This window comes from Equus przewalskii, chromosome 14 (genome assembly GCF_037783145.1).
Source record: "Equus przewalskii isolate Varuska chromosome 14, EquPr2, whole genome shotgun sequence".
In the NCBI taxonomy this organism is placed as follows: domain Eukaryota; kingdom Metazoa; phylum Chordata; class Mammalia; order Perissodactyla; family Equidae; genus Equus; species Equus przewalskii.
Genome location: NC_091844.1, coordinates 83,277,774 through 83,294,487, shown reverse-complemented (window position 1 = coordinate 83,294,487; position 16,714 = coordinate 83,277,774). Strand labels below are relative to the sequence as shown.

The window sequence follows — 16,714 nt, the reverse complement described above, 5'->3', positions numbered from 1 at the left end:
TGCCAGACAAAATGAATTATTAAAAATGTCTGGGGGGGTTGGCCCAGTGGCGCAGCAGTTAAGTGTGCACGTTCCACTTCAGTGGCCCAGGGTTTGCCAGTTCGGATCCCGGGTGTGGACATGGCACTGCTTGTCAGAGCCATGCTGTGGTGGGCGTCCCACATATAAAGTAGAGGAAGATGGGCATGGATGTTAGCTCAGGGCCAGTCTTCCTCAGCGAAAAGAGGAGGATTGGCAGCACTTAGCGCAGGGCTAATCTTCCTTAAAAAAAAAAAATGCCTAAGGAAGGGTGTCATAGGCCTGGCTTGGATCAGGTGGCCAGCCAATCATCTGTGGCCAGGGGACAGAGTCAGTAAGAGCACAGAAGCTCCAGCAGGAAACAAGTGTTGGAGTCAGAGGAGCAGTTCTCAAAAGGAGGGGTGCTTTTCTCACAAGAAGGAGGTGGTGCCAGGCAAACAAAGCAATAAGTGACCTCTACAATTGTCGAAGCTCGTTCAAAAAGACACCAAGGATGTTTAAAGAGGAGAGGGGCTCTGCCCCACTGGGGATCAGGGATGGCATACCAGACATGGCATTTAGGATGGAAAGTGAAGGGAGAAGTGTTTGCAAAGGCCTGTGGGCAAGAAAGCAAAAGGCAAAGCAGTGATGAGGAGGAGTTAAGTTTGATTGGAAACCAAATGATACCAAAAAGGGAACAGAGAGTGGGAAATGAGGTTGTAAAGTCTGGAAGGGGCTAAATCCTGGAGAACCGGATGCTAGAATTTGGGCTTTAATTGGCAACCATTAGGGATAGCGTTGTGTGATAAAATACAGGATGCCCAGTTAAATTTGAATTTCAGATGAATAGCTAATAATATTTGCATGGACATACTTATACTAAAAAAAAATTCATCAGATATCTGAAATTCAAATTTGAGAATTCTGCATTTTTATTTGCTAAATCTGGCAATTCCAATTGGGGAGCCAATGAAGGGTTTTGAGCCAAGACATGCATGAAGCTGTTGATTTAGTTAAAACTCCAGTACCTTTTCTGTCTAGAATCCTGGGCAGTGAAACCTGATGCCGGTTATAATGACTCAGGCCTTGCCAGCTAGTGGGTTTCCTTGAGTCCTAGAAGAAAGACCTAATCCCCATTGTGGAGTGCGAGTGTTAAGTGCACTCTTTCAATGTCTTAATGCTCTCAGCTCTGGCACATCCATCCTTTGTCACTGTGGTAACTCAATTGGAGTCATAGAATTCAATTAACCAGATGCCCTCTTCCCTCGAGGATGACTCAGGAGTCAAACTCCCCGGGTTGCTGACGTCACTCATGATTTATTCCCTCAGTGAGCCTGAGTATAAACACAGGCAGAGATGAACAAAGAGAAATCACACCTTTGTAAGTGTGTTGCCTTCTCCTCTGTCTCCCAGCCCTCCTCCACAGCCGAGCGGTCACAGGGCTGGCCTCAGGGAGCCACACAGCCCTGGGTTTCCTGGACAGCTGTGAAGAAGGAGCTCATCAGGCTTCACAGCCAGGACCCTGGGGGAGCTGTTACGAGCACACCCAAGAACAAGCTCTCTCAGCAATTTTCACTTACAGCAGCAAGGAGTCAGTTGGGAAAACACATCTTCTTGGAAGGAGTTCTCAGCTTCTGATTCCTCTCTTCTCAGCCCTTCACACACTCCCTGTCACAGTAAGATATTTCAAAAGCCAACCAAGAGGATATGGAGTCTGGAATCTTGCTCAAACAATCCTAGAAGGTGCCAGAAGCTTCTTTCTCCAAGAGGCCGCCACTTTGACTGCAGCCCCAAATGAATCTTCCTCAGAACTGTTTGTGAAAGTGGTTGCCGGCTGCCTGCTCCGGCCCCCCTTCTACAGCCGTGCCTCTCACCCCATGCCCGCAGCCACAGCAGGCCGCTGCAGTACCGTTCCAGCACCCAGCTCGTGGGTCTCCATGCCCTTGTGCATGGTCTTCTTTCAGCCCGGGGTCCAGCTCCGGCCCTTACTGAGCCTTCAGATCTCAGCTTATGCCTCGGCTCCTCCAAAAGGTGGGCTGCCCTCATCTCCTCCTCTCAGAAGGTCCCCTTTCCCCTAAAGTGGCAAGTCAATGACAAAACCCCAGTGAGGCTCTCTCCCTACATTTTGCCTCATAGTGCATATTCTTCATATGACTAAAATACCATTTAAAGAGTGTCTGCTGTGTGCTAGACTGCTCAATGCTGTACACATATGATCTCCTTTATTATTCACCAGCAAAGTTTTAAGAGTGATATTCTATCCCCATTTATGAATCAAGAAGCTGAGAGTCCGGGAGATTAAGTCCGTTGTCTGAGATCTCAGACTCTTGAGAGAGTGGGGCCAGCACTCCTAACCAGTCGCTCTCGGCACCTGGAGTCCTCGAGGCGCCTTCAGCCATCATGTTCCACCTGCTGAATGGAATTTCCTTCCAGGGCCTGTCCCTAGGGCGTTGCCCCCACAGGGAGACTAGAGGTTCAGTCCAGACTTTCCTGGCCCCACCCTGAGCCACCCGCAGCCACCCTGAGGTAGGGGAGTTACTTCGCCTCTGTCCGTGCAGGTTTTATAAATGTTCTAAACAACAAGGGGAAAAAGCAGCCAGTTCTTCCTCCACCTGCATCCCAAAGCGGGAAGCCGCTGTTCATGAGGCCTTCCTTGCACGATGGACACTACCCGGAGCCGAGCTCTGGGCCCGCCCCCACCCTGGGCCGCCTCCTTCCTCCCAAGGAACGATGCGGTGCGGTTCCCTGGGAGGGAAGGCTGCTGAAGAAAATCAGGTTGACATTCCTCCTGCGGCCTGCCAGAGACTCACGGCCTGAAGGAAGGAGGCGGTAAGCTGAGATAACGGGCTGTTTCTTTCCCTTTGTTTCATCTGAAAAAATTGTTTAGTCATTGCATGAAACAACATATGGATACATTATCGTGCTAGATTCAAATACAGACATGATAATAAAAACTTGAAGCTCCTCCGAAGACATTACTAACAGTATGGTATGTACAGTTAATTACTCATTATAATGTACTAATTATGGATGATAATTACAAACAGTATGGTATGTATCATATAGATCACATATATATATTTTAACGTAAATGTGATAATGTTCTAGTATATAAAATACTATAGTCCCATTATTTTTTAAATTCTTAATTTCACATATTAAATTTGACTTGGAAAAAATTCCATGTGGAAATATATAGTTATACTTCATTGTTTCTAATGGTTATGGCGTATATTACAGTAGGCTTAACCATCATTTAAAAACTCTTGGATCAGTGGGTCCCAAATTGTGATCCTTGAATCCGTAGGGAAATCAGAAACCCTCTAGGCAGTCGAGATCAGAAGTATTTTCATACTAATATAAGATGCTCTGGTCTTCTCACCGTGCTGGCAGTTGCTGTGATGGTGCAAAGGTGATGGCGGGTGAACTGCTGGCTCAGAGAGCCCACACTGCTCTAGTGGCCGTCATGTTCTTCACTGCCCTGCGCTCACAGTTGAAAAAACAAGAGCCAGTTTCACTTACGAATGTCCTAGATGAAGCAGTAGAAATTACTCATTCGATTAAATCTCAGCCTTTAAATAAGTGGCCTTTTAATATTCTGCGTGAGGAACTGGGAGGTAATCCTAAAGCCCTTGGATACGTACAAAAATACCATGGTTGTCTGAAGAAACTGAAGACGCTGTGTGACTGAGTTGCAGGCTGAATTAGCTGCGTTTTCATGGAACGTCATTTTTACTTGAAAAGAACAACTGACAAGCAAGGGATGGTTATTCTGACTTGGATGTTTGGCAAACATGTCCACAAAAATGAACAAAGGGAGCCTGTTACTTCAAGGAAAGCAACTGACGGTATTTGTTGCCAGTGGTAAGAGCTGAGTTTTCAAGTGAGAAATTAGAATTTGGACAACTTGTTTCTGCCACTTTCAGCATGATGGCCTCCTGGTACTTAAAGACTGAGGAGATGTGGTTAAAGATTAATGAGTGTGGTTTTTTTTTTAATACTGTCTGATGAAACATGTCAACATTTGGAAGCCTGTACAACTCGGCGAACCAATATTTTCTGAACAACAAACGCATTATGTTGCAAAATCGTGCGTGGATAAAAGATCCATTCAAAGTACAAGATAGAACAATGGATTTTAATGTAACGGAGTATAAAAAGTTTATTGATATGGATTCAGATTCCACACTGCAACTCTTTAAGAAATACCATTTATTGAGGATTTAAATAATGTTGAAGAATATCCACAATTATCTGAAAACATCCGTTAAAATATTCCTCTCTTTTTAAACTACGTTGTCTCTGTGAAGCCAACTATTCTTTAAATACTTCAACCAGACCAACGTATCACAATGAATTGAATGCAGAACAGTATGAGAATCTGGCTGTAAAGGCAAAACAGTGTCACTCTTCTCATTAAATTTTTTTTTGTTTGAAATATTCAATTATTTTTCATAGAAATATTTATGTTAACATGGAATAAATAATTATTTTAAATTCCTTATAGATGTTTTTGAACTTTATCAGTTTTAATTTCCAATATAGTAAATGTTGATAGATATAACCCACATAATTTGAAGCTCTTTGGGTTCTTTGATAATTTTAAGAACATAAAGAAGTCCTGAGACCAAAAAGTTTGACGATGGCTGCTGTAGATAATGGGCTTTTAGACCTGAAGGCGATTGCCGTGCTTGACCCTGCTTTGGCGAGAACAGGCAGCTCAGGGACCAAAGATCCACTGTACAAATTATCTGTGTCCCAGTGTCTGGCAGAATCTCCTCAATACCCACCACACGCACACTCCTGATTCTGTCTGCCCTGGGAAACCAGATAAGCAGGTTTGTTAAAATTAAGTATAAATTTGAGTCAATAGGCTCTGAATGGGGAAGAGAGCAAAGGCCCTCGAGTTTCTTTTGTTTGGGTCTTCTCATTTAATACCTGTGTAGGAAACTCAGAAGCCCTGTTTTATGAACTTACACATTCCCAGTGTTTTCTCGGAAAATGTTTTCTATAGCTCTGCTACTCAGAGTAGTGGTGCATGAACCGGCAGCATCAGCATCTTCTGTAGCTTGTTAAAGATGCAAATTCATGATCCCCACCCCAGCCTACTAAGTCAAAACATACATTTTAAGAAGATCCTCAGGCAGTTGGTACACACATTAAAGTTTGTGAAGCACTGCTCTAGGATAAACGTTTTAGAATCTAAAGTCTACAATTAAAAAGGACTTCTAATTTCCAGAATGGTTGGCAGGTTGTTTAGATGAATTCTCCTAATGAAAGAAGCTAAAAAACATGGGTAAGATGTATCTTCACGAAAGCATTAAAGAGATTTCAAGACAGAAAGAAACCACCACACACAAAATGAAGAGAACATTCATTCAGAGAGGTAAGCCTGAATTAAGGATGTTTCTGTTCTGAGGTCATTTACTAAACCCAAAAAATTAGAACCCAGGTTTTGACCGATTCTTGAGATGAGAGATACAGAATCAAAATTTGGAAGTGGAAAATCTCCTGGGTCAGAATCTCTCAAGCCTTGAACTTGGTAATGTTCCCAGGTGCCTGGAAAAACAAGTGGAAATCCCCTCAGAGGAAGGTATCTTTAGCAGAGATGGCAAATTATTTCCACAAGTAGTTTTTACAATATGATGACCAGAACAGTCCTAGGCTCTATGAGCGAGAACCAGACTCCGTGAGCTACTCTCAGACTAGAAGACAACTCTGCGGACTACATTTAACAAAATAAAGGCAGGCTTGAAAATATCTTCAGGGAATAGGAATCTATCAAAAGTTACAGAGTCAATTTGAAAAAGAACCTAATGTAACTAGTAGAAATACAAATATTCAATAATTGATATAAAAACTAAAAGGATGAGTTCCACTGCAGACTATACATAGCTGAAGAGAGTATGTGTGAATTGTAAGATAGGTTAGAAGAAATTTTCCAGAGTGCAACATGGAGGGACAAAAGGATGGAAAATTCAGGTAGAAAAGGCAAGAGACAAAGAGTGAAAATGTCCTATATACTTGTATAATCCTGTATAGATAACTATATATCCTATAAACATATAAACTATATATCGTATATGTCCTATAGTCTTATATATATATCACTATATATATAGTTCTCTCTATATAAAATTTTATAAATTATATATATATATATATATTATATATATATATGTAATTGGAATCCTAGAAAGAGAAAAGTACGAGAATGTTGCAGAGACGATATTTGAAGATAATGGTTGAGAATTTTCCAGAACTAATAAAAGACACCAATCCACAAACTTTAGAATCACAATGGATTCCTTGCTGATAAATAAAATGAAATGTACACTTAGATATATCATTGTGAAACTTCAGAAAAATCACCCCAAGTGACCATCTTAAAAGCAGCTGGAGGGAAAAGTCATGTGAGCAACGCAGTAGGACTGAGAGCTGACTGCTCAAAGCAACAGTAGAAGACAGAAGACAATAGAATTCAATCTGCTGAAAAATACTTGCTGACTTTGAGTCTTACACTCAACAAAAATATCTTTCAAGAATAAAGACAAAATAAAGACAGTTTCATATAAGGATGGTTGACAGAATCCATCACACAAAACCATATACTAATGGAAATTCCAAAGGATGTACTTCAGGTAGAAGAAAGACAATCCCAGTTGGAAAGACTGAAGTGCAAGAAGAAATGAGGAACAAATAAACTGGTAAATGTCTGAATAAATTTAAGTGAAAACAGACTATATTAAGCTACGATAATAATGTCCCCTAGGGTTTAAAAATAGAATTAAAATACAACAACAATTGCATAAATTGAGAGAGGAGTAAATGGAATTAAAGAGAAGGAGGAGGGCAAAAATATTGGTTAATGTTAGACTTGGTTAAGCTAAGAGTGAATGTTGTAATTTCAAAGCTAAGCTCTAAGTAAATTCAAACAGAATATGTAACTTCCAAATGAATAGAGGGGGAAAAGTAGAATGTTAAAAAAGAGTCTACAGGAAGTCAAGATATGAGAGAAAAAGAAACAAAATAGGCAGGACAATTAGAAAGTATAAGATAAGATGGCAGATTTTTAAAACTTTTTATTATAGAACATTTAAATAATGTAGAAGATAAACAGAAAAGTATAATGGACCTCATGCACCATCATTCTAACACTTAATAATCTAGTTTCATTTCTCTCTCTCATTTTTTTCCTAGAGTATTTTAAAACAAATCCTAGACATCACATCATTTTATTCATAAATATTTAAATATGTATCTTTATCAGATAAGGACTTTAAAAATATAGCACCACAATGCTATTATCACAAAGATTGCTATAGTTCAACAGAAATATATCAGAAATTACGTTAAATGTAAATGGATTAAATAATCTTGTGAAAGACAAAGATTTTGAGACTGGGTAAGAAACAAAATCCCACTTTATGCTATTTACATCTAAAACGTAGAGGCTCAGGAATGTGGAAAGTAGATAATGGAAAAGGATATATCGTGTAAATATTAACCAGGAGAAAACTTGTACAGATAAAGACAGAAAAAGGTGTGTTACACACACGGCAGAGAAAAAGTCGGGCAGAGGTCTTACACCAGCAGCTTACACTCCCGTCCTCAGAAGTCAGTTCCCATTGTTTATCTCACCTGAGATAGGAGTAGACCTTACCTCTGCTCACGAATGAGGAATGAGGGCTCAGGGACCCCCACCTGGTGAGGGACAGAGGCAGGGCTTGAGGTGAAGGCCCCAACTCCAAGCCTAGACCCCTTCCACATTCCACGACACCTTCCCAGGCCTGACAAGAGGGTGTGCGAGTTCCCTGGAGGGAGAGGAGGACTCTAAACCTCCTGAGAAGGCGGACCTCTTGGCCCCTGTCACACATAGAGCTTACGGGTCTTTACACGTGAAGGCGAGAGTCGGGGAGGCACCAGTTCCAGGGTCCCTTAGCAAATGACGAGTGGAAGAGAGAGACAGGAGGACAGAATGGTTGTGTGTGCCCTGTGGTGTCCGTGCCCTTTTAGCACCTGTTTAGTGGGGTCTTTCCCGGCTGGGGACCACAGGACAGAAGAGTGTTACGGAGGAGATGCTCAGACCTCGGCCACCTGCCAGGAAGAGCGGGGTTGAACTCCGGTGGCCCTGACACCCCAAGAACACAGCGGGCTCTGAGGCGACATCAGGGCATTTTATTTCAGGAGGCTCCTACAAACGCAGGCTCAATCTGCTTTTACTTTGCTCATTCCAGCAGACGGAGAGTTTTACGAAGGAAACTGGGCCCACAGGGGATTCAGAATTTGTGATTCATCCAGACCTGTCCAGACCCATCTGGGAGGAAAGCAGGGCAGCTTCACAGCTAATCCTGGCAGATTCCTACCAGGCATCTGGTGGGGCTGCCAACCTCCTCACGCTGGTTCAAAGGAGCCAGCTGCTCCAGCTACGGGGGCCTCAGCTGAATAGCCTCACTCCCTCACAGACAGATAGACAGAAACATGGATACAAACAAACTTAGGTTACACACACACACATACACACACACTTACTCCCACTTGAGACTTAGTGACGTAAATACACATACACCCACCTCCCCCAACAGTCTGGTTTTAGCTACAGGCAGACAGACAGACACATGCACCCAGAGTTACACAGACAAACTTGAGCACACGTACTGCTATTCCAGCCACCAGCTGTTCCCCACTTGATCGTGGGGACCAGCTAGGAATGACAGGAGCAGAGGCGACACAGCAGGCATGGGCTGGGGCCACTCCTAGCCAAGAACAGTGGGAAGAAGCACGTCCCCACCTGTCCAGGAAAGTGGGGGGCTCTGAGCTGCAGCCGCAGCCTCGCTCTTCCTAGCGGGGCAGGCATATGGATATCCGGGACCATGGATATTTTTTCTAAAGGGACAAGTGCAGTAAAACCCCTCTTGCGTGGGAGCTGTAACTAGTCCAGTTAACTACCCCGCCTGAGCTTGATGCGATCTGGAAGGGCAGCACAGGCTTTGGAGCTAAACTGGCCAGACTTCTGGCCTGGATTTGATGCTTTCCACCCTCTCAGCCTCAGTCTCCTCGTCTGTAAAATGGGGATATTACCCTCATTCAGTTGTTGTGAGGATTAAATGAAGTAACATACATAAAGGACAGGGTTTGGGGCACAGGAGTTGCTCAGTAACTTGATTTTTCTCCCTTCCTGGTTTCCCACCTACTCACCTGGGCCTTTAGGGCAAAGAATGGAGTCAGGGCCAGCTGGGACTCCACATTTGACAATGCTGGAATTGACAGTCTGGTCACCACTCTTCCCCTTCCTCCCACCACTGCCTCCCCTCGACCTCGGCCACGTCTTCACGGGCCCCCTCTCCAGCTTGCTCCCAAATTAAACTCTGTCCTTCAACTGGAAGGGGAAGAGAGCAGGGAGGCAGTTTGAGGGGCATGCTCAGGGCTGGCTGCCCCTGGGAGGGACAGAAAAACTGCAGGGCTTCGCAGGCCAAAGCTGACCTGCGAGGGACGGGACAGGGTGGGACACAGACTCTGGCAAAGGACTCAGACAGAGGCCATAGGGTCGTGGCAAGGAATGAACAAGATGATGTCCACGAAGCTCGTGGCTCAGGGCTTGGCACTCAAGAGACACTGAATAAACAGTCACTCTAATTATACTTTTATTCATTCCCTCGACTCAACAGTCCTTCTGTATGGGAGTCACTCTACAGATGGGGGATTGCAAATTGGTAGCCCACAAGCTACATTTGCTTTATTTGGCTTGTATCCAAATATTTCCCGTAGAAATCCAGATTTCTGGCTTCTCTTGAAAAATGATCAACTCTGGGAACCCCGATCCTGAATTCCCTCAAAGCAACAACTAAATACAGTGGGTCTGCTCAGATGCATGTGTTCACTCTAGTTCTCACCGTTCCCTGCTGCCTCCCCCTGGGCCCTCTTCTGTTGTTCGCGTCACCTGCCCTGCCCTGTGGATATCTGTGTCGCAAACCTTGCTTTAGATAGTTCCCAGTCACCCATGGCGGGTAGGAAAGGACCTTAGATCTGGAAAGACCCTTAAAGGTAATCTTATCCAGTGGTTTTAAAACTTTTGGGGCAGAAATAAGACCTAACCCAGACACATAAACAAACAACAGCAGAGCTGTTCTGGTTGAAGTAGGGCTTGCTATAACCCCACCTCATCATTGATTAGGTGAGGAAACCGAGGCTCAGACTGGGGACGTGGCTCCTCTCCAGGGAATTCGCACCTGAGCCAGAACTGAGCCCCTGAGCCCCTGCTCACTGGAAATTTGATCCTGCCCACCCTCCAAGGGCAGGTCCCGGTTGAGGAATGGTGAGAGAACACGAGGAGGATGCTGGAACCACAAGGTGGGAAGAGGACTGTCAGACCAGGGGATGGACCCAGAAGACCGAGCTCCCCAACCTCGTGATTTGCTGGGGTGGGGCTTGGTGCCCAGCACCACCAGGTTAACACCCACTGATGCAAACATCACTCACCATGTCTTCTGGCATCATTGTCCTGGCTGACCCTGTGATCTAAGTGTGATATGCCTTGAACACGACACGCAGCCCTCGGGAGCAAGGGGCTAAAAGGCTGCGTCAGGAAGTTCACATAAAAGAGGGAGATTTTGCTGGATTAATGAGGTTGCACTGTCTTTTGAAAGGGCCTCAAGGAGAGTCAAGTCCTGAGTCAGCCTTGGCATTAAAAGTAAAATTACTATGTACTTCTGTCCGGACTCATCTGGAGCAGATAGAATGATCTGGGCTTCAAATATCAAAAGCCTCTGAGGTAAATGGCTTAAATGACGAGGAATTTGTGATCTCATGTAGCAAGCAGTCAGAGGCAAGGCCCTTGTCGAGGACCCAGGTTCTTTTCATCTTTCTGCTCTGCTCTCCTCTGTCCTCAGGTTGACCCCCCTCATGGTGAAGCTGTAATAGAGCCAGTTGTCACATTTTCATGACAATTTCCAGAGACTGTTTCTTCCCATGTGATTTTTTATCCTTTTAATCAGGGAGGAACCTTCCCTGGAAGCCTCCAGCAGATGTCCTTTCATCTTTTATTCGTCAGAACCGTTTTGCAAGCACACACTGAACAGTTCCTGGCCGGGAGAATGAGGTCACTACAATCATCCTGATGCTCCTGTCCTGGGGGCTGACCACCACTTTGAGGCACCTGCCATGAGAGAAGCTCCCAGACACGATCTGGTTCTGCCAGGAGGGAGGAAGGAGGGACTGGCTGGTGGGAGGGTACCAACGGGTCTCCTACACCACCTCACATACCTCCCTCCTTCCAGAAATTCCCCCAAGTTGGTGGAGCAGGAAGTCACGTTTATATATTGTCTCATAATCTCACAAAAAGCCATAACATCGTGATTTGAGAAATGGGCATCATAGAAAAGGTAAAGCAGCAGAGCCACGGTCACTAAGTTCACAAGCGAAGGGGCTGAATCGGAGCCGGGGCTTTCTAGCTCCCTGCATGGCAGCTGCACTCTCCACACTCGGCCTCGGCCTCATCCTCACCTGGGATGGGCGAGGCAGCCAGGGTAAGGGCTGGCGGGCAGGCAGAGGGGCGTGGGGGAAGGATGCGGCTGAGGGGCCTGGACAGGGCCTGGCTCTGATGCTCATGTTTGTGAAACTGCTCTTCTCTCAGCCTCAGTTTCCCTGTTAGTACAAGAGAGGGAGTAGACTCTGAAATCTTCAAGGTTCTTTCTAGCTCAAATATCCTTTGATTACAACCTTCTAAAAGAGGTCTGGGGCCCCAGAAAAACACAAAAAAGAACCTAGCACTTCTGTGGCTTGTCAGCACAGACGCCCCACGACCAGCATCTGAGGGCTTCGGCTCCACCTATTTTGGGCTCATGAGTTCATCCCGAGGCGTGTGCCAGCCCCTGTGGTTTCTCATCTTTCCATCCTGGTCTGTATGACAAAATGACTAAAAATACCGAGCTCCCACAGGCCCGCCATCCGGCTAACGCCCTCCCTTGAGTCAATTTATTTTTCAGTTTTGGGCATGCTGCAGACAAGGGCCCTGACAAGCCACACTTGGCAGTTTCGACTCCCAGCAGCCCCACTCTGGTCCGTCAGTGCAGTCAGGTGGGAAGAGCACATCCCTGCTCTGTCACTTTCCACTTTCCAGCTGGGTGAGTTCAGCATGTCAGGAGCCTCGGAGCCTCAGTTTCCTCATCTGGAAAATGGGGATAATTATTTCCAATGTATAACATTGTGAGAATTCAACAAGATGACCTGGGTGAAGAGCCTAACCCAGACTGAGGGCTTGAGCCACATCTGTTCCTATTTCACCATGACGCCTCCTCTCTCCTTGATCCCTCCTAGAGTGTTCTGGCCTTGTGATGGCTCAGACCTGGTGATCCTGTTGCCCGCCTCCAAATCTGATGCGGGCTGTGTAAAGAAAACCCTTTCCTAAATTGCTTCCTGAGACAGCCACAGATGAACCATGTATGGTCACGGAGAGGAGGAAGGTGATCATGGGCAGGCCAGCAAATCGCTCCACTCGGGTCTGTACGTGCCATTTCACTGCACCGTCCCTGTGTCAGAGCCGCTCAAGTCAGCCAGTGCCTGGGCGCCTCCAGCCTCGCTCTTCTCTGCTGGTGAGTGCTGTGAGGCCCTCTGGAAGCCACAGTAAAACGTGAGCTAGAAGGCTGTCGGATGGTCTGTCCACCAGAGAGCGCCAGCTTGGCGGAGTGGAGAACATCTCAGCCTCCACCGCAAGGAGCCCCCCGTGAACTTGGGCATAGGACTTAACCACCTGACTCTCAGTTTTGTCTTCTGCATAAAGAGGAAAACTTGTACTTGCGTAGAGCATGTGAGGATCAGAAGAGGTGAGTCTGTGAGTGCATACTATCCACACGTATGTATTTATTTTATTTATGACTTGAAGACAGCCTTAAAAAGACTTACACCAGATTTGAGGTCAAATTTAGCTCAATGTTTTGTCCATGACACAAATTCAACGAATGTTAGGAGCACCCCCTGGGTGCCAGGCCAGGGGTGGGGTGGAGCTCGGAGCTGCATTGGATGTGTGGTGAGCGCCTTCCACCGTGAAGCCAGGCTGAAGTGGTCCACTGCTCTCCACGGGGGCGGACCACTCCCCTCCCATGCTCATCACGGTCAAGGGCCCCACTCAAGAGCCTTCTGGATTCTCGTTGTTCTGGGCCTCTGAGCTGGTGGCTGCCTCCAGGAAGCCCGTGTTTTGGCAACTCAGCCTCCAAAAGTAGGTTCCAGTCAACCTGCCCGTCAGTGCCGCCCCAGTGCTTTCCACGTAGAAGGCCATCGCTGATTAGAGCAAAGATGGAAGTCGGCTATGCCCCTTTCTTCTCTCCTTTGCTTTCAGTTTTATGCACTGTATCTATTGAGGAGTCAAAGAGCTCTAGAAGGTCTGTTGTGAAAACACAATAGGGCACCCCTGCCCCCTCTCACCCGTGTTTCCCGCCCTGAAGTAGCCACTCCCGTGTTATTTCCCCAGTTATTTGGGGGTGGCCTCTACATCGCTAGAGAACATGCTTGCACGACCACGTTCAAATTTCTCAGTGTGAGCCTCTCCACTGAGTTCCCACTGTGGCAGATGGAAACAGCTCACTCTCCACCTCTGCTTCCCGCACAGCTTCATCTCTACTGAATTGGGACGTAATTTTGGTTAGATCAAGTCACTCTACGTTATTAAGCCATGGAAACACTTTCTATAGCTAAAAAATGTGGTAAATTATGACTCCTTTTCCTTCTCTTCAGACTTTTGCTATCCCTGAAGCTAATCATCGTCTCATTTGATAGTCTGATTTTCTGCGTATTTATCACTCATTCCACTCCAGGCCTTTCACTAGTTGTCTAAACATCCTCCCAAGACACTCAGATGCATCAGGGGTCTGTCAGTTTCATCCTCCTGAAGTCTCTCTCCAGTGCTTTCTCACCTGCCCTGATCTGGGCGGACCTGTCGCCCCACGTCCTGAGCTCAGCAGTTGCCCGGCGTCTGTCTTCACCTCTTCTGGAAACTTTCCTCTGCTGCTCTTCCGTGTCGGGTTGTCTGTTTCCTGGGTCTGCTGGCCTCTTCTTTCTTGGATTACTCCCTCCTTCTAAGGGAGCACATTCGTAGAGGTTTCTGAGAAGGGAGTCATTCCAGCTAAGTATTTTGAGTCCTTGCATATCTGGAAACATCCTTGTTCTAACCTCTCATTTGCCGAAGTTTCTCTATGGGATTCTAGGTCGTAAATCACTGTACCTTGGAGTTTGTAGCTGTTGCTCTGCTGTCTTCCAGCTTCTAGAGTTGCTGTAAGAAGTCAAATTCATTCTCGTTCCTCGCTTTTGGAAGCTTGTAGGATCTTCTGTGGGTCCACAGTATTCTAAATGTCACAGTGATGAGCCCTGGTTTGGTCTGAATGAACCGGATGAGAACAGGTGCACATGGGCGCTCATTTCTCTTGAAGCCTTTTGGAGAAAGCTTATCGTTTCCATCGATTGCCCTAAGCTTCCCTCGGCATGACCATGTGACTGTACAAGGGGATATTCGAAGTGGATGTTAAGGTTGGAGGAGTTCACCAGCTGGAGGAGAAAGGACAGGCCTGGCAGAGTGCACAAAGGTGCACAAAGCTGTGTACAGGGGTGTAAGGGATTTGCTGAATGAAAGAATAAGTAGATACAGCACCAAGTGGACAGAGGACGTCGCCTGAGCAGGAGGCCAGGCCCTAGGAGCTCCAAGGAGGTGGGCTTCCGGCGGCAGCTGGGCAGACTGGGATCTTAGACCTCAGTCCTCCTGACAGCCCCGCTGTGGCGCCCACTGGCTGGTATTTGTGGAACGGTCTCCACTATGTTGCCAGGGAAACGAGTCATCCTGTCACCACTGCTCACCGCTGCTGGGCTGCCAACACCCACCACGCCCAGCTCAGAGGCTGCGGTCGGCCCGTTTCTGCCAGAGGCACATGCACACTCGATTTTATATCATGGGTTTGCTCGCTGGGGTGGGGGTGCCGCCTGGGGTGAGGGTGTTACCTCTGGTTTCTGGGTGCCACCAACCAGTGTCTCTTGGCACTGAGTTCTGGGCGACCAGCTCCAGGAGAGATTTGGATGGTTGATGGTCAGCACCCATGGGTCCTGGTCCCCAAGCCCCCCTTACTGCTCTCTGGTTAGACTGGCACTATCTCCCACCAGGAGCGCAGACCACACCACGCCCACAACACACACCCACACCACCCCACACCCACACACACCCACACCCACCACCTCCCCCCACCATACATGCACACACACAAACCACACACCATATACACACCACACATACACATCATACATACAACCCCGCACAGATCACATACACCACATTCACACCATACCACATAACATATACATACTATACACACACACACACTGCATGCATACACCACACTACATACTACACACCACACAACACCATACCATACACCACACATACATACACACCATACACATAACCTGCCCACACCATGCATACATACACATATACCCCACACCATATACACACCCCACATACAACACACATGCCACACAACACATCCACATCACGCCACACATAACATGTACATACCATAAATATACACACACACACACCACACAACATACCACACACACACACACGCAAAACCCACACATCCACAGAATATGATTATATTGCAAGTGAACTCACCACAGCATCACAGACCCGGCTCTCTCACTCGGCTCCCAGAAGCAATGGCTTTGGACCCAGATAAACCTGGTTCAAATCTTGGCTTGGCCACTTTCAGCTTGTATGACCTTGGGCAGGTAACCAGGTCCTGCCGCGCTGGTCTCCTCCTGCGTAAGACGGAGCGGCACAGCAGTGTCCAGGCTGTGGGGAGGATTAGCCATAACCTCAAGAGCCAGAGGCTGCTCTCGGGCCAGGTGCTGGGTTACAGCTTACCTCCGTTTCCCCACTTGGGACCTGATGACGTCACCATGGAAGCTCTTTGGAAAGTGCTCTGAGAACCAGGGTAGACAGCAAGCAAGGCTGCACACCTGTCCTCAAGCTCCCAGGAACTTTGTCTCCCTATGAGCAGGAGGCTTGTTACCTGCCACAGAGGGCAGCTCTGGCCATTGTCCTGTCACCACAGCACTGACCCAACCAGGGGGCACCGTCAGAGTCCAGCCTCCCTGCGTGACAGCCCCTGAGAGTGGCAGAGAGGGGCCACAGCAACACCTCTCTTTGGATTTCCCTGTGATTTATCATCCCTTGGAGATGACATGTTCTGCTTGGAAAGGAGATTAATTGAAAACACACATGTTTAGAGGGCAGATCATTTCATTTAACAACATTCCAGCTGAAAACCAGTTGCAGACAACAGCTGGAGCATGTGTTCTCCCCTTGGCCGAGCAGCCTCTGTCTTAGCAAACCAAACTGGTCCGGGCTTCTCTGGATGTATGTTTGGTGTCTTCTCTGCTGACACCTCAGGCGGGATTTCCTGTGACTCTGGCAGGGCTGCTCCTGAGCAAACCACCCCCATTTATACAACGGTTCAACGGAAAATCTCCAACGATGGCTGGCAAACACACATGTTCACACACACACCCTGAAGATGCAGAATATGCTTTTCCTGAATGCCTGAATATGTGCTTATTTACTTGCAGGTGTGTGCTGTATGGTAGAAAGAGCATGGGACTTGATATAATAATATCTGATTTCAAATTTTGTCTCCACCATGACATTTAATGTCTCTGACCAGACAGTAAACTCTCT

At 46.7% G+C, this 16,714-nt stretch overlaps 1 long non-coding RNA gene across 1 annotated transcript; it reads right to left on the bottom strand.

Annotated features, from left to right (window-relative positions):
- Nucleotides 1–11,926: 11,926 nt before the first annotated feature.
- Nucleotides 11,927–16,004, bottom strand: LOC139075651 (uncharacterized). Its single transcript, XR_011526263.1, has 2 exons — nucleotides 15,650–16,004; nucleotides 11,927–12,163 (listed from the first exon to the last, which is right to left on the bottom strand). It is a non-coding gene; the product is annotated as an uncharacterized lncRNA (long non-coding RNA).
- Nucleotides 16,005–16,714: the final 710 nt, after the last annotated feature.